Source organism: Eschrichtius robustus, chromosome 12 (assembly GCF_028021215.1).
Source record: "Eschrichtius robustus isolate mEscRob2 chromosome 12, mEscRob2.pri, whole genome shotgun sequence".
Lineage (NCBI taxonomy): Eukaryota > Metazoa > Chordata > Mammalia > Artiodactyla > Eschrichtiidae > Eschrichtius > Eschrichtius robustus.
In genome coordinates, this window is record NC_090835.1 from 53536262 (window position 1) to 53561425 (window position 25164).

The following is a 25164-nucleotide window of genomic DNA, read 5'->3' on the forward strand; positions in this document are numbered from 1 at the left end:
TCTTCTGCGCGTCTGCATTGCTAGCCCTGGCGCCTCTCTCCGAGGCCTCCTTATCCAAGGGCCCTGGCCAAGACCCTTCCCCGGCACCTCTGCCGACGTCTCCTTGGGAGAGGAGGGGGCTCAAAGACACTTTTCTCCGCTCTCAGTCCTCAGTACTTTTCCCTTTGTAGCCCTTTCCCCTCTCCCTTGGCAGCGAGAGGATCGCCTCCCTGCCACCCACACCCATAGATCTGACCCTCCCTCACCTTCTGCTGTTTCGTAGGGGAAAATGGCACCTTTTCCCTGTTCTGCCTCTTGCTTGCACAGTAGTCCTTCTGTATCAGCAGGAGATTGGGTCCAGGACCTGCTGCAGATACCAAAATCTGTGGATGCTTAAGGCCCTTGGTTGGCCCTCAGTATTCACGGGTTCCGCATCTGTGGCTTCACCCAACCACGCGTGGAGTACTATTTACGATCTGCTGTTGGTTGAACCTGCAGATGGGGAGGCAGTACTATCACAGTAAGTAAATAAAGGCTTAGTTGTTACTTTCAGTTTGGCTTCTTGTCCTAATTGACGTCCTCCTCACCAGGCAACTCAAGCTGTTGACACTTTTAAGGAACAATTTACAGTTTTTCTAATTTTTTACTCTTATAAACAACACTGTAAGGCAGCGGTCCCCAACCTATTTGGCACCAGGGGCCAGTTTCGTGGAGGACAATTTTTCCATGGACTGGGGCGGGGAAGATGATTTTAGGATGATTCAAGTGCATTACATTTATTGTGTACTTTATTTCTATTATTATTACATTGTAATATATAATGAAATAATTATACAACTCACCATAATGCAAAATGAGTGGGAACCCTGAGCTTGTTTTCACTTGCCACTCACTGATAGGTTTTTGATATGAGTCTGCAAGCAATTGATTTATTATGGTCTCTGTGCAGTCAAACCTCTCTGCTAACGATAATCTGTATTTGCAGCCACTCCCCAGCGCTAGTGTCACCGCCTCAGCTCCACCTCAGATCATCAGGCATTAGATTCTCATAAGGAGCACGCAACCTAGATCCCTCAAATCCGCAGTTCACAGTAGGGTTCTCATCCCTTGCATGCACAGTTCACAGTAGGGTTCATGCTCCTATGAGAATCTGATGCTGCCGCTGATCTGACAGGAGGCGGAGCTCAAGTGGTAATGCGAGCGATGGGGAGCGGCTGTAAATACAGATGAAGCTTCGCTCGCTTGCCCGCCATTCACCTCCTGCTGCGTGGCCCGGTTCCTAACAGGTCATGGACCGCTACCAGTCCGTGGCCCGGGGGTTGGGGACCCCTGCTATAGGGAATATCTGTGCCTGTGTGCTGTTTAATAAAAGTAAGGATTATGGATGGAGAATTGCTTGATGGAACTATTTATACAACCCCCGGTGATGTTCAGGAGAGGAAGTTTCTCTATACCTTTGTGGACTCCCTGGGTTTTCAAACCTTTTGCATTTGCCATTTGGCTAGAAGAAAAGCGGTATCTCAGAATTTTAATGTTATTTTAAGTGAGGCTGAGTATCATTTCATATTTATAAGAGTGGTTCATGTTTTTTGCCCATTTTTGTTTAGTAGGTATTCTTTATTTTGTTGATTTCTAGGAGTTTTTATGTATTAAGGAGATTCACCTTTCCTAATTTGTCAGTTGTCCTTTATTTAGGGTGTTTTATTCTGTGTTGAAATTTTTTATTTTTATGTGGTCAAGTTACCAATCTTTACTTTAAGGATTTGGAGTTCTGTATCATACATAATTAGAAAAGTTCTTTTCCACTCCAGGATTATTTAAAAAGCATCCATGTTTTAAAAAATGTTATAGTTTCATTTTTAAACAGCATTATTGAAATATATTCCATACCATAAAATTCACTCATTTTAAGTTGTTTTTTATCTTTTTTTTAACAGCTTTATTGAGATATAATTCATATACTATATAATTCGCCAATTTAAGGTATAAAAATCAGTGACTTTTAGTATATTCACAAATATATGTAACCATCACCATAGTCATAGTCACATGCTCCTCGGCATGTGGGATCTTCCCAGACCGGGGCTTGAACCCTTGTCCCCTGCATTGGCAGGCGGATTCTTAACCACTGCGCCACCCGCCCGGGAAGTCCCGCGCATTTTGTTTTTACATTCATCAGCTGATGGACATTTGGGTTGTTTCCATATTTTGGCTATTATTAATAATGCTACTGTAAACATTTATGTACAAGTTTTTGTGTGGACATATGTTTTCATTTCTCTTGGCTATATACCTAGGAGTAGAATTGTTGGGTCACGTGGTAATGACTCATTTGAAGTTTACAGTTCAATGAGGTTTAGCGAATCTTTATAGTTGTGCAGTATGGCCACCGTCCAGCTTTAGAACACTTCCACTGCTGTTTTATTTTTATGTTTTAAATATTTCAAAAATTTGTTCTGTTTTTGTATTTGAATTTTTGTTTGATATGGAATTTATTTGGTACAAAGAGTGAGAACAGCATCCATCTGCATTTTTTTCTTTGTGCCTATTTATTTTTCCAACACCATTTATGGAATAGTCCATGATTTTTCTATTGATATGGCAGTGCCACCTAAACTGCATACTACATTAAGTGTTTGGGTCTGTCTCTGTTCTTTCTTTTCTTTCTTGTTGATTTGTCAGCCTGTTAATGTGCCAGGACTATAATATTTTATGTACTGCCACTTTAGAATATGCTTTAGTATCTGATGAGGCCAGCACACCTTAGCCATGTTTTATTTCAGCCATTCCTGGATGATTGTTTCCATAAGAACTTTAGAGGCAGCTTGTTTAATTTTTAAAAACTCCACGCCGCCATCACCTTATGGGCTTTTTTATTAGGCTTGCATTAAAGCTATACATTCCTTGAGAATTGACATCTGAATGATATCCTTTTCAAGAATCAGGGCATAGTTATTCATCTTTCAACTCACTTCAGCATTCTTTTGTGTCTCTCAGGAGAATTAAGTAACATTTTTTTGGCCTCTCGGCTTGTGGGATCTCAGTTCCCCAACGAGGGATCGAGCCCGGGCCCTCGGCAGTGAAAGCACGGAGTCCTAACCACTGGACTGCCAGGGAATTCCCCCTACATGGTTCTTTTAATTGCTGAGTATTTTGTCCCTTTTATTGCTACTGCAAATGGATTTTTTTCCTTTATATTTCCTAACTGATTGGGCGACTTGATTGGGTGGCTTGTAAATAAGGAGGCTGTTGTTTTCTGTGGGTTGAATTTATTCCCAGGAATCTAAATACCTTGTGTTAATTTGTTTGTTGTAGTTTCTCTGTTGATCTTCTCTGGTTTTGCAGGTGTACAATCCTATCTGTTACAAATAGTGATCATTCACCTCCTTCTTGATTTTCAAAAAAAATTTTAATTAATTAATTAATTATTTTTTCTTTGTGTTGGGTCTTTGTTGCTGTGCGCGGGCTTTCTCTAGTTGCGGCAAGCGGGGGCAACTCTTTGTTGCGGTGCGCAGGCTTCTCGGTGTGGTGGCTTCTCTTGTTGTGGAGTGCAGGCTCTAGGTGCGCGGGCTTCAGTAGTTGTGGCACGCAAGCTCAGTAGCTGTGGCTTATGGGCTCTAGAACGCAGGCTCAGTAGTTGTGGCGCATGGGCTTAGTTGCTCCGCGGCATGTGGGATCTTCCCGGGCCAGGGCTCGAACCTGTGTCCCCTGCATTGGCAGGCGGATTCTTAACCACTGTGCCACCAGGGAAGTCCCCGCCTTGATTTTTATCTGATTCCTTTTAATAATTGTGTTGGGTAGTGTATCCAAATTTCTTTTTTAAATTACGGTATAGTTGATTTATATTATCATGTTAGTTTCAGGTATACAGCATGGTGATTCAGATATATATATATATAGTTTATTATTTTTCCCTTATTATTTTCCCTTATAGGTTATTTTCCCTTATAGGTTATTACAAAATATTGAGTATAGTTCCCTGTGCTAAACAGTAGGTCCTTATTGGTTATCTATTTTATATATAGTAGTGTGTATATGTTAATCCCAACCTCCTAATTTATCCCTAAACAAATTTAAATTGTAGTGGTTATGGTGATAGTTTGTGCCTTAGTCCTCATTTTATTCAGAATGCTTCTAGTTTCCCCATTAAGCATGGAATACATGTATATGTGTTATATGTATATTATATATAATACATATAATATGTATTATATAGTGTATATTATATAATGTATGTATAAAATATATTAAAAAATATATATACATTATTAAGAGCTTTTTAGAAATCTAGAAGAGATATTAATTTGCCCATTTGATCAATACTATTGCAGGTCTAAGGTGTTCCAGGAAGGAGTCTAGTTCTGAGGGTATAGTGGGAAATTAAACAGAGACAAAGCCTTTGCTGTCACGAAGCTCAAAGTCTAGTGGGACAGACAGGAAAGAAATCAAATAATTAATAAATGTCGGGTTCTATGAAGTCAAGCGAGGAGAGAGGGAGGGAATAACATGGTGAATTTAGTTAGGACGGTCAGAAAGGGATTTAGAATTGTTTCAGGTGTCTTTTCATTAGCTTTGTCTTTTTCTTTTTATTTAATTTGAAATTCTGGGTACGCTTGCCCCCGTCCCAGTCTCTAGCATTTTCACCGGGGCTGTGGGGACTTCAGAGCAAACCCAGCAAGTGATGTGCCCTCTCAATCCACTGGTTGGTATTTGCTTGTGCTCAGCTTATTTCCAGGATACTGATTGTTTAAGAAATGAACTCAATTCGTTAGAGAGCAGGGTAATTTATCACTACATTCCGGGATCACAGTCTGCAAACTCCGCAACCCACAGGACCTCGGGGGCCCTGGAGCGTCCCTGGCCGCCAGCTCTCCTGCGTTGCTCGGGCCGCTCCTGGGTGGCTTCTGTGTTCCCTCTTCTCTCCCTGCTGGCTGCTGGCTGCCTACCTTTGCCTCTTCTCCCGGCTCCTCCCCCTTCCAACTTCCGGTCAAACCTGCTGGGATGACAGGAGTAAAATGGGAATGATTTTAGTCTTACAGGGTGAGTGTGGAATCTTGGCTCTTTTTCTTCTCAGGGATCCACCAGGCTGTAGGTTACTGATCCTGGGTGACACTAAGGTTATTGTAGCTAGTTGCTCATTTGACAAAATCAGAATAGAACTGTGGACTGTGGAACTGTCTTCATACTATGTAATTCCACCCCCTTTTTAAATTGAGGTATAATTGACATATAACATTATATTAGTTTCAGGTGTACAGTATAATAATTCCATATTTGTATTGTGAAATGATCACCACAATAAGTCTAGTTAACATCCGTCCCCATACATAATTACAAATTTTTTTTCTTATGGTGAGAACTTTTAAGATTTACCCTTTCAGCAACTTTCAAATATGCAAGACAGTATTATTAACTCTAGTCACCATGTTGTACATTACATCTCCATGACTTATTTATTTTGTAACTCCAAGTTTGTACCTTTTGACCCCTTCATCCATCCCTGCCCCACCGCCTTTAGCAACCACCAGTCTGTTCTCTGCATTTATGAGTGTTGGAGGATGGAGGGAATGAAAAGTGCCCACTGAACTGAGAAGGCATCTTGAGACAGAAAGACGAGGCAGGCAGCTCCATATAATCAATGGACCGGTTTATTACAGGATAACTTACAGTGTGGGATCTGGATCAGGAGGACACAGCAGCCTGGAAGCATTCGCAGCTGCATTCCACACCTCCGAGGGGACGTTGGGACAGTTTTATAGTTAACCTAGGGTGTGGGGGTGGGTGCTCGGAAACAGGATGTGCCTTCCTAAGTCAAGTTTATGAATGGGTAACTGGTCTCGTGGGCAACGGGAATATGTCAGCGAAGGTCTTCATCATTGTTTGGGGACTAACAGAGCATGGAGGCCACCTGGTCCTAATGATTATTAAACAATGTCTCTTAACTAGAAAGGCCCTGATGACAGAGAGGCGATTTACTGCACAGTACAGTCCTGGGTATAGGGTCAGCGGGAGAATAGGAGGAGCTGCATGGGCCAAGATGGGGTCAGTTATGCTAACAGCCATACAATGAGCTTGGTGTGTTTTTTCCTTTTTTTAAGAATCCACGTGTAAGTGAGGTCATGTGGTATTTCTCTTTGTCTGTCTGATTTATTTCATTTAGCATAATGCCCTGTGTGATGTTCTTTATACAAAAAGATAAGTTTATTAATGCATCATGATATCATGGCCCAGCATCTGTATTCTACTTCTTAAATATTTTCCGATTCTTAAATAATTTCTTATTTCTTATAGAGTCCTCAGTGCCTATGTCCTCGAGGCGGCGTTTGGTTCTAAATTCGGACAAACCGTATCTCACCACCTCCACCATTACTGCTCTGGTCCAAACCACCATCATCTTACCTTTTAACTCTCCCTTCTCCTGCCCTTGGCCCCCACCCTGTATTTTTCCACACGGTAGCCAGAGTGATCTTTTCATGGCCATATCGGATCGTGCAACTGTTAAAGAGCTGTGATGGTTCCACTGTACCTACAGGAAAACCCCAAATCTGATCCATGGCCCCAAGCTCTATATGCCCAGGTCCTTGGCTGTGTGTGACCTCATTTCTCAGACCTTTTTCACCCTCCCCTTTCCTGGGTTCCAGCCACCTGGCCACTGCTGTTCCTGCACTCACCCAGACACCCCCCATTTCAGGGCTAAAAGCACGTAGGACTGAGCACTGGGTGATGGTGGGAGAATGAAGCATGCGAGGCAAGTTACAGTCACGTTGATTAATTTTCTTTCAGCTCATAACAAGAATCACTTCTGTATTTAGTTAGCACTGTGGGCTTCTGGAAAGGCACCCTATAGATGAGGGACCAGGGGACGTGGCCAGGTTTAGTGGGTACCTCTCTGGCGCGTACAGACCTCGGTCACATCCTCGTGTGCAGAGAGGGTGAGCGAATCCCCAGAAAGGGTCAATGTCTGTCGTACCTTGTCTGATTGGGGATTTTGTTTGAAAGTTCATCTGAAAGGAGGAGTCTGAAATACCTTGCCTGAAATCACTTGCATAATTCATTTTTAAAGAAAATAGAAACCCATGCTGATTCATTTAAAGCATGAGCGAATGATGTCTTAAAGCTGAGAATGATTCAGCAGACCCTGCACACATTTTAGATTAAACAATAATAATTATCATTATGAATTTTGTCAGTGATGTAGAAAACCAGAAGGAAAGTTGGGCTTGATAGTGGAGATGTTAAAGTCATCAGGCAGTAAGACGCTCCTCTGGGGATAGTTTGCTTGTTCGAATTAAAATCTGAATCATTCCACTGAGCAGACACACAAAGTGAGAACCTTGATCCTTTAAACAGCCCAAATAAATTGCAGACCACAGCAGATCAGGTAGTTGGGAAAGTGAAGTATTATTAAAGTTGAGTAACCTCTGAAACAGCTTCATTTTGTAAGCTTCATTTAGATCACTAATGTTGCTGTTTATTGCTTTGTCAGTCAGCACTTTGAGTGTGGGTAGAATTGCCCTGTCCTTATGAAGTGCCTTCGGTGGGCTCTGTCCACCACGGGGTTGGGGTGCTTGCTGGGAAAATGGCAAGTAATTTTGGGGTAAATAATTCTGCTTGTTAAGATGAAGAGCTTCAAGGTGTGTTTTTTTTTGGTTATTAGTTTTTTTTTTTTTGCTCTTCTGTCCTAAAGTATGACTTCTAGTTGGTGGATCACAATTTGCTCTTTTGCTAATTGAGATGATCTCTCTGTTTACCCTAGAGGCTGAGTCATTTGCTAATGAAGAACTTGAACTTGTCACTCAGTCCTACTGGCTTTGCATCTTGGCTCCTGACTTGCTGAGTAACCTTAGGCAGGGTCTTTAACCTCTTCCTGCCTCATTTTCCTAATCTGTACAATGGGTGTAATGTCAGAATTATCAGGACCAAAAATCCATTATGTTGAGAGTATTGGGCTATCAACCTTAGAATAAAATAAGTATCCATGATTCGTGCTACTGTAAATAAATAACTGAATAAACAAACAAATGGGGCAGAAGGAACAGCTCTTCCTTACGTAGAATTCCAATTAATAAATGTAGAAAGAATGAGCAATAGAAGATCACTACCGGGTGCCATAATAATCATTGTTGCAGGCAAGAACTATCAAAGTATAGTAAAATTAGTGAAAGTATGATGAGAAACAGGACATTTCCATAATCTCAAATTATCTCCCTATAAGAGACTTAATAATTACAAAGAAAAAATAGTACTTGATAGCAGAGTGACACAGCAGACGCCACCCTGACCGAGTGATCAAGGTTAACATCACCAGTAATAAGATGTCCTGAACCCCCAAATATGATGCATTGAGAAGGCACAATGGTATTCTTGCCAAAAATGCATCTAATAACCTCACTGTAATCATTAGAAAACAAGAGGGACATTTTGAAAATAACTGGCCTGGACTTTTCAAAAGTATCACAGGTTAGAGGAAGTGAAGAGAGCTGATGGCTAAATGCGATACGGGATCCTGGGTCCTGGACCAGGAAAAAAGAACTGAACGGGAAAGCTGGTGAAATGCAAACAGGTGTGAAAATTCAGGTGCTAGCCATGTATCAGTGTGAATTTCCTAGCGTTGCTAATTGTGCTGCTTTTATGTAAAGTGTTAACCATAGGGGAAGCTTGGTGAAAGGTATATAGAAACTCTCTGTACAATTTTTGCAACTTTTCTGTAAGTCTAGAATTATTTCAAAATAACATGTTTTACAAAATCCATTATGCACGTGAAGCACCGGACAGAGTGCCTGAGGAAACACAACAGTGATTGCTGGTGCTGCTTTTGGTTTGGAGGAAGGTGGTTACAGATGTTGCTGGTTCTGCCAGGGACTCAGCGTGGCTCTGTGACATGGAGAAAGTGTCCTTCTGTTTTGTCATAGGCTTACAGGCTTGGGCTGTGGTGTCCCTTGACGGCTGGCTATCACTGACCCTCCCTGGAAAAGCTCAGGCCGTCAGGCTGACCTTAGGCCAGCAGCGCCACTCTGCGAGAAGAAGGGCTATAGCTGGTCACTGGGCCAGTGGAGCTTTTCTTGAAAGCGGGGAGCGGGACCACCAGAACCTGCTTCCTCATTGCCTTCTTCCTATGACAACATCATATCCGGGTGACAGCTGATGTTTATAGACAACTCTCATTGATTCAGGAAAAATCATTTGGGGGTATGCTCACGGAGTCATGTGCGATTTTAGGAAATCCATTTTGTAGACTGGAAGAGTGTATTAGTCAAGCCCGGAGGCTGTAACAAAGAGACCCCAAATACCGTAGTTTAAATAAGGTCCAGGTTTGTTCTCTCTTAGAGGGTCCAGAGGTTACCAACTGGAGCTGGCCGGGTGGCTCTTTGATCATCAGCACAGGCTGGCCCTCCAGTTGTTACTTTTTCCAGCTTGTGGGAAGGGAAGGGAGGGGCCTGGGCAACAAGTTGGCTTTATGGTGAGATGGAGACTGTAGACCTTTTGCCTCTGCTCATGAATCATGTGCAGGAACTTGGTGGCGTGGTCATGCCTCTCATGCAAGTGAGGCTGACAATACGGTCCCCAGCTGGGCAGCCAAATGCCCTGCTGAAGCCGACGGAGGAGGCAAGGGGGGGTGGATACCAGGGGAGTGGCAGCATCTTGCCCCAGAGCCCCTTCTGCTCTCTTGGTCAAATTCAGAGAAGTCTTTGTAGAGCAGCTTGAAGAGTGTTCCCCACGCCTGCAGCCCTGCCCTTTGCTCCCAGTCTGCAGGTAAGGTCTAGGCTCTTACAAGCAGAGGGGGTGATAATCTGATCATAACCCCGTGGCATGAGAAATTGATATGGATTTCCTGGCATAACACACCACTGAGGGCATTCATGGCTCTTAGGTATCTAAGCTGCTCCTTTTCTTTCCTTGTGATGGAATTATGTTTGCTGGCAGGTGAGAAGCCAGGATCTGTAGAGCTGTTGAAGGTGTGGGGGGTGGCAGGAGGCTAGAATCCACCCTCTCAGATGGGGCCAAGGTCACCTTTTCACATCTGGTCTGTCCTTCCTCCACATACGTGGTGCTAAGAGCAGCTGTTCACTGTAGGAAACTTCCGAGACTCGGGGACCATAGCAGCCCCATCACCGCACTGCAGAGATACCATGCCGCCTTGTGTGGACTGGTTTAGTTCTACCTAGAGAGTCCCCATCCTGCGACCCTGGAAGGTCGCTGGTCCTCATGCCTGACACCCAACACCCAGGGACCTGAAAGAAGTTTGGGGTGGCGGGGCCCTAAACCCCTGACTCCCGCCCCCTTGGAGACATCCTAGCTCTGAAAATATCAGCAAGCTTATCTTTATCTAGGAAGAACAGAACATTTGAGAGGTTTTTCTCTTTTTTTGGTGAGAGAACAGTAAAGCATTATATTGTCGCTGAATTAAAATCTAAGAAGATAAAGCCTGAAACGCAGTCCCTGTTGTAGGCATATTTCAGAAAAGCTTCAGAGAGAAAGCCAAAGGACGTTACAAACTGAATAATTCTGATAACACTTTTCTTCTTAGGGACTCATATAATTTCGAAGTTTCCTTCACTGTTATCAGTACAGTTTTCTTTTTAAGATAAAATTTAAATGTGTACCATAAGTTTTTATAGCATATTGAATTTCATGGTGTAGCTATGAATTTTAACTTGCTCCAAAATATGGCTCATTAAATGCCTTTTCTTGCCATCACCCTGCATGATTTTATGCTGATTGTTTATCCTTGTAAGCAGTGGTGTTTTGCCTACTTATTTGCTTTCAGTGAAGGAAGGTGGTTGGAAGGATGGAGAAGGAAAGCACCTCTTCGGGAGAAGGGTTATTAGCAGGAGTTGATGGTCTGTGGGCTGAAGCTCTCCTTGTTAGGATGCCCAGGAGGGGCTGGAACGCGCACACTCTGATGACCCCATCAGCCCTGCAGCAGGCTGGTGTCAGCACTGGGCCGGGTGGCTTACTGAGACTTGTCATTAAAACTTCTCTCCCCTCCCGGAGATGAGCTGCACTTTTACCTGAGTGTAATGGAGACAGCAGGGTACAACCATCTTGAAGTGAAATGTTGCTGCCTGCTTGTGGTAGACCAGCATGAGTTCATTGACCTGGACTGTTATTGAGGAATTTTTTATTTTTTAAAAAATTTTATTGGAGTATAGTTTACAATGTTTGTGTTAGTTTCAGGTGTACAGCAAAGTGATTCAGATATACATATGTTCATTCCTTTTCAGATTCCTTTCTCATATAGGTTGTTGTTACAGAATATTGAGTAGAGTTCCCTGTGCTATACATTAGGTCCTTGTTGATTATCTATCGTATGTATAGTAGTGTGTGTGTGCCAATCCCGAGCTCCTGATTTATCCCTCCCCCCGTGTTTCTCCTTTAGTAACCATAAGTTTGTTTTCTAAGTCTGTGAGTCTGTCTCTGTTTTGTAAACCAAGTTCATCTGTATCATTTTTTAAAAAATTAGATTCCACATATGAGTGATATCATATGATATTTGTCTTTGTTTAGTATTTGTCTTCACTTAGTATGATAATCTCTAGGTCCATCCATGTTGCTGCAAATGGCATTATTTCATTCTTTTTTATGGCTGACTAATATTCCATTGTATATATGTACCACATCTTCTTTATCCATTCGTCTGTCAATGGACATTTAAGTACAGCAGAGAATGTGGGGAGATGGTCTGTTTTAGAAACATCTGTGGTTTCTACACAAGAGTATGTGGCCCCTGAAGCCATGTCATCAACATGATTCAAGTTCATATGAGAAGTTGGACAATCCCTAAGATCATTTTCTGCTCAGAGCTTCTTGTCCTTTTACCTTCTGGCCAAACTGAACCCAGACAGAGAGTATTAAATGTGCATCTTTCACTTGTAAGTTTCTGAATGTGCTGCATTGGATTCGTGGGATTTGGAGCAAGCAACTTCTGTTCCTGGTCCCTTCATTTTCTTACCTGTTAAAGGAGGTTGATCGATGGTTTCTGCCATCATTTCTGGAGTGTTCACCATGTACCAGGCACTGTGCTGAGTACTCATTCATCTTCACCAACAGCTCTGTGAGCTCTGCCCCGTTATGGTCATCATTTTACAAATGAGGTGCTGGAGGCACAGAGGGTAACTTGTCCAAGGTCAGATAGATAACAGATGTGAGGCTGGAATCCAGACTGGCCCATCAACTCCTCACTCTATGAGTCGTGCCTATGCTTTAGTCTTCTGCTCTCTCTCGGCGTATCTGAAAATCAGATCCAGAGGGTTTGCCTGGCAGACAAACCCCCATGAAGAATCAGATGAGATCTAGTTCTGGAAGGGCCTTGGGTGTAAAAGACTGACTGACATCTGCCTTAGAGTGACAGTTTACTGCACTCCAGATTCAAACTGTATAGAGCACTTGAAGAAACCTGTTTTCTAACATTAAATAAAAGCTTACTTAGGGACTTCCCTGGTGGCGCAGTGGTTAGGAATCCACCTGCCAATGCAGGGGACAAGGGTTCAAGCCCTGGTCCGGGAAGATCCCACGTGCCGTGGAGCAACTAAGCCCGTGCGCCACAACTACTGAGCCTGCGCTCTAGAGCCCACAAGCCACACTACTGAAGCCTGCCTGCCTAGAGCCGGTGCTCAGCAACAAGAGAAGCCACTGCAGTGAGAAACCCATGCACCGCAGCGAAGAGTAGCCCGCGCGCAGCAACAAAGACCCAGTGCAGCCAAAAAAAAAAAACTTGCTTTGTTGCAACTGAGTATGGCCTTGGGGGGCAGGGGGAGGGGCAGTTAGGTTATCATGGTCCAATAGAAATATAATGGAAGCCACATATGTAATCCAGATTTTTCTTTAGCCATGTTAAAGGTAATAAGAAACATGTCAAGTTAATTTTAACATATTTAACTCAATATATTCAAAATTTTACGATTTCAACATGTGATCAATATGAAAACATAATGAGATACCTTACATTTTTTTCTATATCAAGTCTTTGCAATTCAGTGAGCGTTTTACACACACTGCACATGTCCCAGCTGGGTCTGGCCACGTTCCACATGCTCGTAGCCACTTGTGGCTAGAGGCCACTGCACTGGGTAGCCTTTATCAGTAGATAAATATACTAAGACAGACTTGCAGGCAGCTTCTTGGGCCTGGACCCAGAATCTGGAACAATTTGTGCAAAAGTGATCATTACTGTTCCATTTTACAACACAGCCTATGAATGTATGTGGAGTCTAGGTTGAGAGTGATGGGTAAAACCATAGCTGTCAATTTGTTACTGGGTCCAAGCTTGTACTGCTTGCTGCACGACAGGCCAATAAATTGAGAGACGATTTGTTGGGGCAAAGAATAGTGACTTTATTCGGAAAGCCAGGAGACCGAGAGATGGTGGACTAGTGTCTCAAAGAACCATCTTCCCTGAGATGGAATTCAGGCTTCTTTTATAGTAAAAGGGGAGGGGTTGTGGTTGGTTGCTGCAGACTTCGTGGTGTCCGAATCCTTTGTTCTTGCAGTTGTCCAGGTAGGTCAGGTCACAGTGTTAAACCTGCAACAAGATAAATGTTACTCATTGTCCTGCAACTTTTTATCTCTATATGAATGGAAAAATGTTAAACCTTTAAAGGTCAGAGTCTTGAGAATGGGCTGTCCTGCATATTTCAGGCTGTAGGCAACATTCTTAACTTGTGAACCCTGCCAAAGCAATAGAATACAGAGGTTAAAGTAAAAGAAACAGATCCAACATGGAGTCAGATTTGTTCTTCCCTGTTACGTCATTTTTGTCTAACATACATCTCCCCCCTCTCCATTTTATAGATGAAGGTATAAGCGAGGAAAAATTTCTCTCTACTCCTCTGAGTTCTTGGCTGAGACCTGGGTAATAAAAGATTAATGGGAGAAAAACAAACAAAAGCATATCAACATGTATACCTCATGTAAACATGGGAGATAGCCAGGGAAAAATGACTCAAAGAAGTGGCTTAGAATTCTGGTTTATTTATCATCTTCAACAAAGGGCAATAAATTTGTGGAGAAATGACAGGACAAAGGAAGTCAGTTTTGGGGTTCCCAGGGCGAAGATGAAGGATAGGGAGTGAAGTTTGTTTTGTAGGTTCCTCTGGTGTCACCAGGCGGATAGGGTCTAAAGCTGCCTTAGGGGGTTAACCTTTGTCCTTCTTGGTGGAGGGGGAGGAGGAACACCTTTGTAAATTTATGGCCTTCTTGGAAAACGGGAGGGCAGAGGGTTTTTCTTTTATCTGCTTCTTCCCAGTTGCCTTCAGCTCATAATAATCCTTACACCAAAGTGGCACATTTTGGGGCAACACCATCTGCTACCCTTCAGAGGCAAGGATACTGAGGAAGATGTCTGGGGTCACACAGGTTATTGGCTTTGCTGGCTTTGTGATATATTGTATTGTGGAAAAGGCGTAAGTGACCACGCCTTTGTGTGTGTTTGATATACTCCCTTTTATGTGAGAAAATAGTTTGATATACCCCCTTTTATGTGAGAACCCTTTTGCAGGGTTCACAGAAACCCTAGATTGGAGAAATGGAAACATTCTCTGAGATCAGCTGGTTCAACTTCATTTTCTCTACTGGGCCCGAGGGTCAGAGAGGTTAAATGGTTTGCACAAGGTCATAGAGGTGGGTCTCTTGACTTGGAGCTGTTGTTTTGCTGTCACACTCGGAAGACAGTCACAAGAATCCATGGCTTTAAGACAACACAGAGCAGAGGAAGGGAAGTCCAACTAAGTGCTAAGGATCTTACCTTTCTTCGAACATTCAACTTGTTTCCGTGTAAATTCCCTGAAATTGCTGGTGAGGTTTGTGAGTCTCTCTAGAAGCAATGTGTGCAAGGATGGGAGAAAACGCTTCAGTTGGGGAGAAAAGGGGTCATTGACTGCTGGCAGAGGTGAGGGATGAGGTTGACACCTCCTGAGTTTGGACACTGGGCGGCCTTCCTTAGCCAGGAGAGGGTCAGCTGTGAGCGATCATTCACAGCAGGGGTTGTCAACCCTGGGGTGTTTGACAGTGCCTGGAGACATTTGCTAACTGGCATCTCGTGGGTAGAGGCCAGGGATGCTACTAAACATCCTACAATACACAGGACAGTCTTGTACAATTAGCTGGACTAAAATGTCAATAGATTTGAGGTTGGGAATCCTTGACTTAGGGAGGGGCAAAACTCAGATATATCGGAACTCTCTGTATTTTCTTCAGTGCATCTGAACAATATTGTTTCTTATGAGTCTGAATTTAATTACAGTGACTTTTTTGCTTGGAAAGCTTAGAAAGTCTTCATAATTCCTTGTTATTTTTCATGAACCAGAGGAGCTTTTTAAGGAGAAATAGTCACAGATAACAAACAAGGACCTACTGTATAGCCCAGGGAACTCTGCTCAATATTCTGTAATAACCTAAATGGGAAAAGAATTTGAAAAAGAATAGATACACGTGTATGTATAACTGAATCACTTTGCTATACACCTGAAACCAACACAACATTGTTAATCAACTATACTCCAATATAAGATAAAAATTTAAAAAAAGGAGGAGAAATAGTCATATTTGTGAGATGATCTTATTTCAAAAAGGCAGACATGTATTTGGTGCTGGGTTTGGGGTTTCTTTAATTCCCATACCTGACCCCCACATTGTGTTGCAGACTAACAGCCTGATAAATAAGCAGCTGTCATCTATATTATCAGACATTTATTGCTAATTAGATTACATCTAAGTTTAGAAATTAAAAAAAAACTCTGTACGTTTTAATTTTCTGCATAAATTATTTGTGCTACAGGGGTCCTACAAATAAATGGGTCCTTGATTGTGGTGCTGAAAACTTCAGCAGAGCCGGGGGAAGTGCAGTGTCTGGCTGCTTATATTGTAACTATTTTAGGCAGAGAGACAGTAGTGACAGGAGCTTTCCTAGTCTGGCTGGGAGTTCACGGGAGGTACAGATGCCATCGGAAGGGGGAGGCAGGACCAGAAAGTGATGAAGGGATTGCGAAGGCGTTTCTGCCGCGTTTGGTTGGTTTGTGAATAGGGAGGGCTGGGGGAAATTGGGGAGCTGGTGAAATTGACTAAATCGATACCTGTTTTCTCTCTTCCATTTGAGGATACAACAAAGGGAATCTAAAACTTGTTTCATGCTTACCTTCCAGGAAATCCAAATTGTGTGAGTTCTTGGGGACAGAGCCAGCCCCTGTCACTTTCTGGACCATCTGGTGTGTCTGGATGGCTGAGTTTAAAACAAACGGATACACAGACACACACATGCACAAAAACAAAGCAAAACTGCTGTGGTGGTGTCATTTTTAGGTAATTAGAAGCCTTTCAGACGTCTCATATGCTGAGTGTGGGGGAGGGGAGCTGCTTTGCTCCTTGCTTAACCTGGGGTGTTTGAAAGCCACCCTCGGCTTTCTCGAAAACTGCAAAAGCTTCATTGAAAGGATCAATTCTACAACTTGATAATGATTTTTTCTCCTTCCTGAATTCCTGAATGTTTATTGAAAGTGACGCATAATGTCTGATTGCTTGAAAGCTCCTGGAATGTTCTTTGAGGTTCCAGATGATTATCTATCTTGCTCATGTTTTAACCCCTCAAGGCACCTATACCCACTGTGTAAACCTTGGATGGCTCAGTCAATGTTGGATTGAACTGGAGTATACTGGGTTCTCTTTTTTCCTTCTTATAGATATAACCTTTGAAATGCAATTTTTCATTTAAGCACTGGGTGCTTTTAAGATCATAATCACATAATGATCTGTTTTTCTCAGTTGGTAGTGACTAGCTCTGTTACTTTGGCCTTAGGCAGCTCAGCTCAGCAAGGTTTTGTGAAGTAAAATTAACTAGTGTGCTCGCTTCTATGAACCAATACAAACTCAGGCTTTTGATCCATGCACATTAGAATATAAGTAGAGTGAACTCCTTCCAGAGTGTAAGACTGGGCTTATCCTGCCGTGCATGATCGTACAAACATTTTTCTGAGGCCGTCAGAAAAATGTCAGAACCTCAGGGTGAGTGCATCTGTATTTTTATTTGCTGTTAATTCTGCTTTTATAACTCTGTCCTGGAGACTCCCACCCCCTTCAGATGTGTACTAAATACTGTGGCTGACTGGCTTTTACTAAAAGGGAGTTTTGAACCCGAGAATGTGCCCTGCATATCACTTCTTCCTCTCAAAGCCACTGTGCATTTTATCCCAGTCTCTGCGGTTTGCAAAGATGCATTATGGTTTTTCAACGACAAGATTTTTCACCTTGCTTCAGAGCCAAATCTTTAGAAGAACAGGCTGTTCCAGCGTGAAAAATGACACTTCTATTTTAAAACAAAAATGTTTTGTTTTGCAAAAAGGTCACACAGGTATTTTTTTTTCCCATGACATTTATTTTCTTGATCCAAGTGGACCAGACTTGAGCCTTCTCCATCCTTCTCTCCTTCTGCACTTGGTAACTTGTTTATGAGTCTCAGATGCCCAGTTCCTTATGCCAGCCAGCCAGCCAGGGAACCCTCGACCATCTGGCCTAGGTTTGGGGGATAACATGAAAATGAATTCCAACAAGCAGAGCTGTGTTTCCTGCACCATCTGGCCTTTAGACACGTATGTGGTTGATCTTTCCTGTCTGGGCTGGGGGATCTGCTTTGGATGATGTAAGCCTATTACTCAGGAAAGATGGTTGTGTAGAGCCCATCTTGTGGGTGAGTGTGTCCTGTTTATTGCAAGGGTCACCAGGGGGCAGTGGGTGCTTGGGGCTTTCAGATCTTCCAATTCAAGCTTTGGGGTCGGACCCCAGGGACTGGTACCAGTTCTAAGGACCTTCGCAGCTCTGCAAGCATCTCGGTGACATCTCTGCCTGCAGGTGGCTATGAGAATGCTGTCACGTGGCCTCTTAATCTTTATCCTCCATCAGTATTTAGTGATTGGCAGATGGCCGCTCCTAACATCTGCGATGTGGAGACATAAGAATTTGATACATATGACATGTAAATCAGCCCCTGACTCTTCGGGGGTAATTCAGGACACGTTCCTCGTTGAGCACATACTCAGGGTTTTGCCAGTACCGCCGCACGCAGATCGTCTTTGAAAGGCTCCGGGAACTTATTGCCAAATGGCCCAGAGAAAAGTCATCCTAATTTACAGCTTTGGCCAGCAGTGGGTGTGACTGCTCACTTCCCTGAACTCTTGCCAACACCGACTTTTATCACATTAAAAATTTCTTGTCAACTTGCCCAGTAGACAAAAGACGGGCATCTGATTCTTCTGCTCATTTGCATTTCTTTAATTACTTGTGAGATCGAAAAACGTCACATGCTAATTGATCATTTGTAATTTTGGTAATTGCATTGCTTACAGTTTAAAAAATATTTTTTAATTTATTTTATTGAAGTATAGTTGATTTACAATTTTTTGTGTTAGTCGTTGCTTACAGTTTTATCTCACTAATTTCCGCTTAGCTGAAGAAAGGAACACCCATGTGGTAGGATACCAGATAGTCCTTAAGCTTATGTTTTGTTTTTTTTTTAATATAAATTTATTTATTTTTGGCTGTGTTGGGTTTTTGTTGCTGCGTGTGGGCTTTTCATTGCAGTGGCTTCTCTTGTTGCAGAGCACGGACTCTAGGTACGCGGGCTTCAGTAGCTGTGGCACGTGGGCTCAGTAGTTGTGGCTCACGGGCTCTAGAATGCAGGCTCAGTATTTGTGGTGCACGGGCTTAGTTGCTCCACGGCATGTGGGATCTTCCCGGGCCAGAGCTCAAACCCGTGTCCCCTGCATTGGCAGGTGGGTTCTTAACCACTGCGCCACCAGGGAAGTCCAAGCTTATGTTTTTAAAAAATATTTAATATTGTAGTGAAGTATTCATAATCTATTAAGAGAAAGAAAATCAGTAGTAAAAATGTGTCTCATGATTCCAATTTAATAAAACATTAATAAGGTATATGACTATGGCACAGAGATTTAAGAGTCGCAAATTTAATATACCCTACAACTCAGAGTCCAAGGAAAAAAGCACTCTATTTTTGGTGATTGGTCCAGCCATCTCATGGGCCTTCACTATGGGAGGGAGAAAAGAAGTTTCCAGAGTGTCTTAGTCTCTCCTAGCTTGTGCTTTTGGTTCAGCCAGTGCCCGATGGTCCTCCTGGACATGGCCTGGCTTCAGTTGCCCATGATGCTGCCAACCCCTGGCCCTTGGCCGCATCCTCATCCATCCGACTGGGCCCTTTCCCTCTTAGCATCCTTCCTGAAACAGCATCCCTCCTGGTGGTGCTGCTGCCTGTCAACTTGGCCCCACCCCTCCTCCCACAGGCAGGTGCTAGGTTCTTGGCCTCTTGCCCTGCAGGGCTCATCATCCCCCTGGTCCTCTCTGCCCTGTAGCCTACGGGAGGGGTCTACAGTTCAGACTTCAAAGCTGTGTTGTGGGGTTTCAGGATCCGTTTCTCTTACAGTAAAGCCTGACTACACCACTGTCTCATGGGAGACTCAGATAAGACCTGAAGAATGACCCCTTTGTGGTATCTACCCCATCCCCCCCATCACTCCCCCCTGGGTACCTTCCACTGAATCCATTGATGGGACCTTTTAGGCCCACAATTTATAGGATATGAAAGTACATCTGACAATATTTCATTAAGACTATATTCAGAGATACTGGAAGGAAATACACCAACATGATTTTTCTCTGGATTAATGGGGTTATATGTGAATTTTAGTTTCTTCTTCATGCTTTTCTGTATTTTCCAAATTTTTTCAATGTCTATACTATGTTTTTATAGTTCTCTAAATCCATTTTTAAATGAAGTATGTTTTCTTTTTTGTTTCCTTATCAATGTTAAAGAAAGGGGGCAAATGAGTCATTAAATATAGTATACTTTTTGGATTATGCACAATTTTTAGTCTTTCAGATATCTTTTTCTTCCAACTTTCTTTCTCCCCCTCACCCCAAGTTTGCGAAACAAGATTAAAAATTATATGCATGCCTGTCACCAGCAGATGGAACCAGGCAAAGGGCTAAGTGGAATTAAGAATTGAGGAAAATCATTGTTTATCATTTTTTTTGATTTTTTAAATTATTTTTTAAATTGAAGTATAGTCAATTTACAATGTTGTGCTAATTACTGCTATACAGCAAAGTGATTCAGTTATACGTATATATACATTCCTTTTTATATTCTTTTCCACTATGGTTTATCATAGGATATTGAATATAGTTCTCTGTGCTATACAGTAGGACCTTGTTGTTTATCCATCTTATACATAATAGTGTATATCTGCTATGGTATTTGACAAATACGGTATTTGTTGTTCTCTTTCTGACTTACTTCACTTGGTATGATAATCTCTAGTCGTATCCATGTTGCTGCAAATGGCATTATTCCGTTCTTTTTTATGGCTGAGTAATATTCCATTGTATATATATGTACCACATCTTCTTTATCCATCCATTTGTCGACGGACATTTAGGTTGTTTCCATGTCTTGGCTATTGTGAATAGTGCTGCTATGAACATGGGGGTGCATGTATCTTTTTGAATTAGGGTTTTGTCGGCATTTATGCCCCAGAGTGGGATTGCTGGATCATATGAGTAATTCTATTTTTAGTTTTCTGAGGAACCTCCATATTGTTCTCCACAGTGGCTATACCAACTAACAGTCCCACCAACAGTGTAGTAGGGTTCCCTTTTCTCCACATCTCCTCCAGCATTTGCTATTTGTAGAGTTTTTAATGATGGCCATTCTAACTGGTGTGAGGTGGTACCTCATTGTAGTTTTGATTTGCATTTCTCTAATAATTAGCGATGTTGAGCATCTTTTCATGTGCCTATTGGCCGTTTGTATTTCTTCTTTGGAGAAATGTTTATTTAAGTCTTCTGCCCATTTTTTTTTTTTTTCTGCCCATTTTTTGATTAGGTTGTTTGTTTTTTGTTGTTGAGTTGTATGAGCTGTTTTGTATATTTTGGAAATTAAGCCCTTGTTGGTTGCATTGTTTGCAAATATTTTCTCCCATTCTGTAGGTTGTCGTTTCGTTTTGTTTATGGTTTCCTTTGCTATGCAAAAGCTTGTAAGTTTGGTTAGGTCCCGTTTGTTTATTTTTGTTTTTATTTCTATTGACTTGGGAGACTGACCTAAGAAAACATTGGTACGATTTATGTCAGAGAATGTTTTGCCTATGATCTCTTCTAGGAGTTTTATGGTATCATGTCTTATGTTTCAGTCTTTAAGCCATTTTGAGTTTTCTTCTATCACTTCTTTAATGCCTGTTTTGACATTTGTTTCACATCAATAAAAGTTATCTTCTATTAAATAACATTGTGGCAAGTGATCCCTTTATAGGATAAAACTTGGTGCAATAACTTCTTTCAGTGTTTTTTGGTGCACGTTGATGATCTAACAAAATAATTTCTGTAACCCTGCCAGGGTTAGATTGCTGAGATCTCTGCAATCTAGAGATAGGTTGATCCCTAGACAACCTTAAAATTTATTCCAGAATCATCTTTTTCTTGGGGAGAAAAAAATTATAATAATGTGAAAGCAAATTAAAAGAAAAAAACCCCATTTTAATGGTTTTGTAACATTTTCTCATCTTTGTCAATTTACATATATATTGTTCATACATTTATTACAGAAAACATATGGTCTTTTTCACTTAATGTATTTATTCCATTTATATACTATTTATGTATTTTAAAATAAATTATGTATTTACTTAAAAATACCCAAATTCCTCTATAATTTATTTAAATAGTACTCATTCTCTTGTTGGGTATTTAGGCTGTTTGCCATTTTATTATTTATTTATTTATTTCAATTTTTAATTTAATTTATTTATTTTTGGCTGCGTTGAGTCTTCGTTGCTGTGCGTGGGCCTTCTCTAGCTGCAGCGAGTGGGGGTTACTCTTTGTTGCGGTGCATGGGCTTCTCATTGTGGTGGCTTCTCTTGTTGCGGAGCATGGGCTCTAGGCGTGCAGGCTTCAGTAGTTGTGGCTCGCAGCTCTTGAGCGCAGGCTCAGTAGTCGTGACGCACGGGCTTAGTTGCTCTGTGGCATGTGGAATCTTCCCAGACCAGGGCTTGAACCTGTGTCCCCTGCATTGGCAGGCAGATTCTTAACCACTGTGCCATCAGGGAAGTCCCTGTTTGCCATTTTAAATCTTCGTTTTGGGAGTTATTCTAAAACTCTGTAGAGGCAGCATGTAGATCTTAAGTTACTTGCAAATGCACGGTGTGAGGTGTGTAGTCTGTGAGTAAATTTGGTATGAATGGTCTGTCTCTGATCTGTCATCTTGTTGATCAACAGGATTGATGGGGCTGACCTGGTTGGCTTCCCAAAGGACCTACAATAATCATAATATTATTATCTTTCAAATCTATTATATATATGGTTAAAGGGACCAGACTTAATGTAGTTAAATCAATCCACAAGCAGCCCTGAGGCCTAATTCTAGCCTCGATCAAATCCCTTTTTTTTTTTTTAATGAGTTAAAAACAAAGAAAGTCGACAAGTTGCACTCTCCGTGATATTTGCATATTTTTTGATACGCTGTAAATTACTCAAAAAGGCAAACAGACTAAAGAAAATGAAGAACTAAGAAGGAGGCAACCAGCTGTGTCTTGACCACTTATTGGGCCGCACGGCTTGCGGGATTCTAGTTCTCCAACCAGGAATCGAACCCGTGCCCCCGGCAGTGGAAGTGCGGAGTCCTAACCACTGGACCGCCAGGGAATTTTCCCCAGAATACTTTTTCATAGTTGTCTCATTTAATCCCAGAAAAACCTGGTAGACAGGTAGAGTTATCTCTGCTTTATGGAGGAGGAAATTGAGGACTGGATAGGTTTAAATCATTTGCCTCCAGCCTCAGGTAGTAAGGAGGTGAGCTGGTTCAGATCTGTGTCTGTTCAGTCTCAAAAACTTCTGCTGTTGGTCTGGCCCAAGCTGCTCATACCTGGAATACTGCAGTTTGCAATAACTGGGGGTTACCTGGGAGGTGTGCCAGGATTCGCTTTTATTTAATTTAACTTAATTTAATTTAATTTATTTTTAAAATTTATTTTATTGAAGTATAGTTGATTAATGTGTTAATTTCTGCTGCACAGCAAAGTGATTCAGTTATATATATATGCATTCTTTTTCATTTTCTTTTCCATTATGGTTTATCCCAGGATATTGAATATAGTTTTCTGTGCTGTACAGTAGGACCTTGTTGTTTATCCATTCTCTATATGATAGTAGCTTACGTGTGCTAATCCCAAACCCGCAATCCATCCCTTCCCCACGCCCCCTCCCCTTGGGCAACCACATGTCTGTTCTCTGTATCTATGAGTCCGTTTCATAGATAAGTTCATTTGTGTCATATATTGGATTCCACATGTAAGTGATATCATATAGTATTTGTCTTTCTCTGACTTACTTCACTTAGTATGATAATCTCTATGTCCATTCATGTTGCTACAAATGGCCTTATTTCATTCTTTTTAATGGCTGAGTAATAGTCCATTGTGTGTGTGTGTGTGTGTGTGTGTGTGTGTGTGTGTGTGTGTGTATGTGTATACAGGATGCATTTTATTTTATCTTCTTTACAGGGTGCATTTTATTTTATTTTTTCCTTTGGCCGTGCCATGCAGCATGTGGGATCTTAGTTCCCTGACCACGGATCAAACTCGTGCCCCCTGCAGTGGAAGCGCAGATTCTTAACCACTGGACTGCCAGGGAAGTCCCCCAGGATGCATTTTAAATGGAGCCGAGGTGTTAAAAACACTTAGGTGTTAAAAAAAAGTGAAACTAAAGTACTTAAATCACACAAGAATTCCTTTTGGCCTTGGAATGGGGAAGGCTTCTTAAAACATGACTTAAAAAATCTTAAGTCAAAACCAGAAAGAGATTCACGCATTTGACTTCTTAAAAATAAAGACTTTCGGGCTTCCCTGGTGGCGCAGTTGTTGAGAGTCTGCCTGCCAATGCAGGGGACACGGGTTCGAGCCCTGGTCTGGGAAGATCCCACATGCCGCGGAGCAACTAGGCCTGTGAGCCACAATTACTGAGCCTGCGCGTCTGGAGCCTGTGCTCCGCAACAAGAGAGGCCGCGATAGTGAGAGGCCCGCGCACCGCGATGAAGAGTGACCCCCCACTTGCCTCAACTAGAGAAAGCCCTCTCACAGAAACGAAGACCCAACACAGCCATAAATAAATAAATAAAAATTAAAAAAAAAAATAAAGCTACAATAGATGTAGCATCTATTTAAAAAATAAAATAAAGACTTTCTTGTGGCTGAAAAAGTATTACAAGAGAAGTCAACCTGGAAAAATAATTACAACTCATAACCTAGATAAAGGCCAATTCCCCAATTGTGTAAGGAGCTTCTCAAAACTGGTGAAGAAAAGCCAACAACCCAATGGAAAAGTGGAGAAAGATTATGAGGATATGGTTCACTGAAAAGGAAAGAAAAATGATATCCCTGGTCTTTGCCTTCATCCTTATCTGGTTCTGATTAGGCTTTTGCCCTCATGAGAATTACAGGAGTGACTCAGAAGCCAAGTTTGGATCCTCCAACGTTTTAGCAAGTTGCCCCTACCTACAACGATGAACAGTTTGGGTGGAACCATTTGGAATCACAGGCTGGGAATCATAACTTATGGCTGTATTTTGTCCAGAAGCTTCAGTCACTAGCATCCCAAAGCCATGCTAAGAGTGCAGTTCTCTGATGCTCAAAAGACAGTTTATTGAGGGAAGGACAGAACTTTAGCCTGGGATGGTTGTCTTGTCAATGAATAGGAATTGTCCAGCTTCTTCGGGTTCTTAAAGATCAAGCCTTACAGAAGAAATCCCAGAATGGATCCTTGTGAGAACTGAGAGCCCTGCTGGAGTCAGTCTAGTTCAACGGGGCTTCCCTGGTGGCGCAGTGGTTGGGAATCCGCCTGCCAATGCAGGGAACACGGGTTCGCGCCCTGGTCCAGGAGGATTCCACATGCCACGGAGCAACTGGGCCCGTGCGCCACAACTACTGAGCCTGCACTCTAGAGCCCACTCTCCACAAGTACTGAAGCCTGCGTGCTTAGAGCCCGTGCTCCGCAGCAAGATAAGCCACCACAAGGAGAAGCCCGCGCACCGCAGCGAAGAGTAGCCCCCACCCGCCGCAACTACAGAAAGCCCGCGTGCAGGAACGAAAGACCCAATGCAGCCAAAATAAATAAATAAATAATAAAATAAATACATGT

General features: G+C 42.2%; 1 protein-coding gene across 3 annotated transcripts in view; it reads left to right on the forward strand.

Annotated features, from left to right (window-relative positions):
• OSBPL10 (oxysterol binding protein like 10) overlaps window positions 1-25164 on the forward strand; it is a 375172-nt gene that overhangs the window by 237927 nt on the left and 112081 nt on the right. The window lies entirely within an intron of this gene.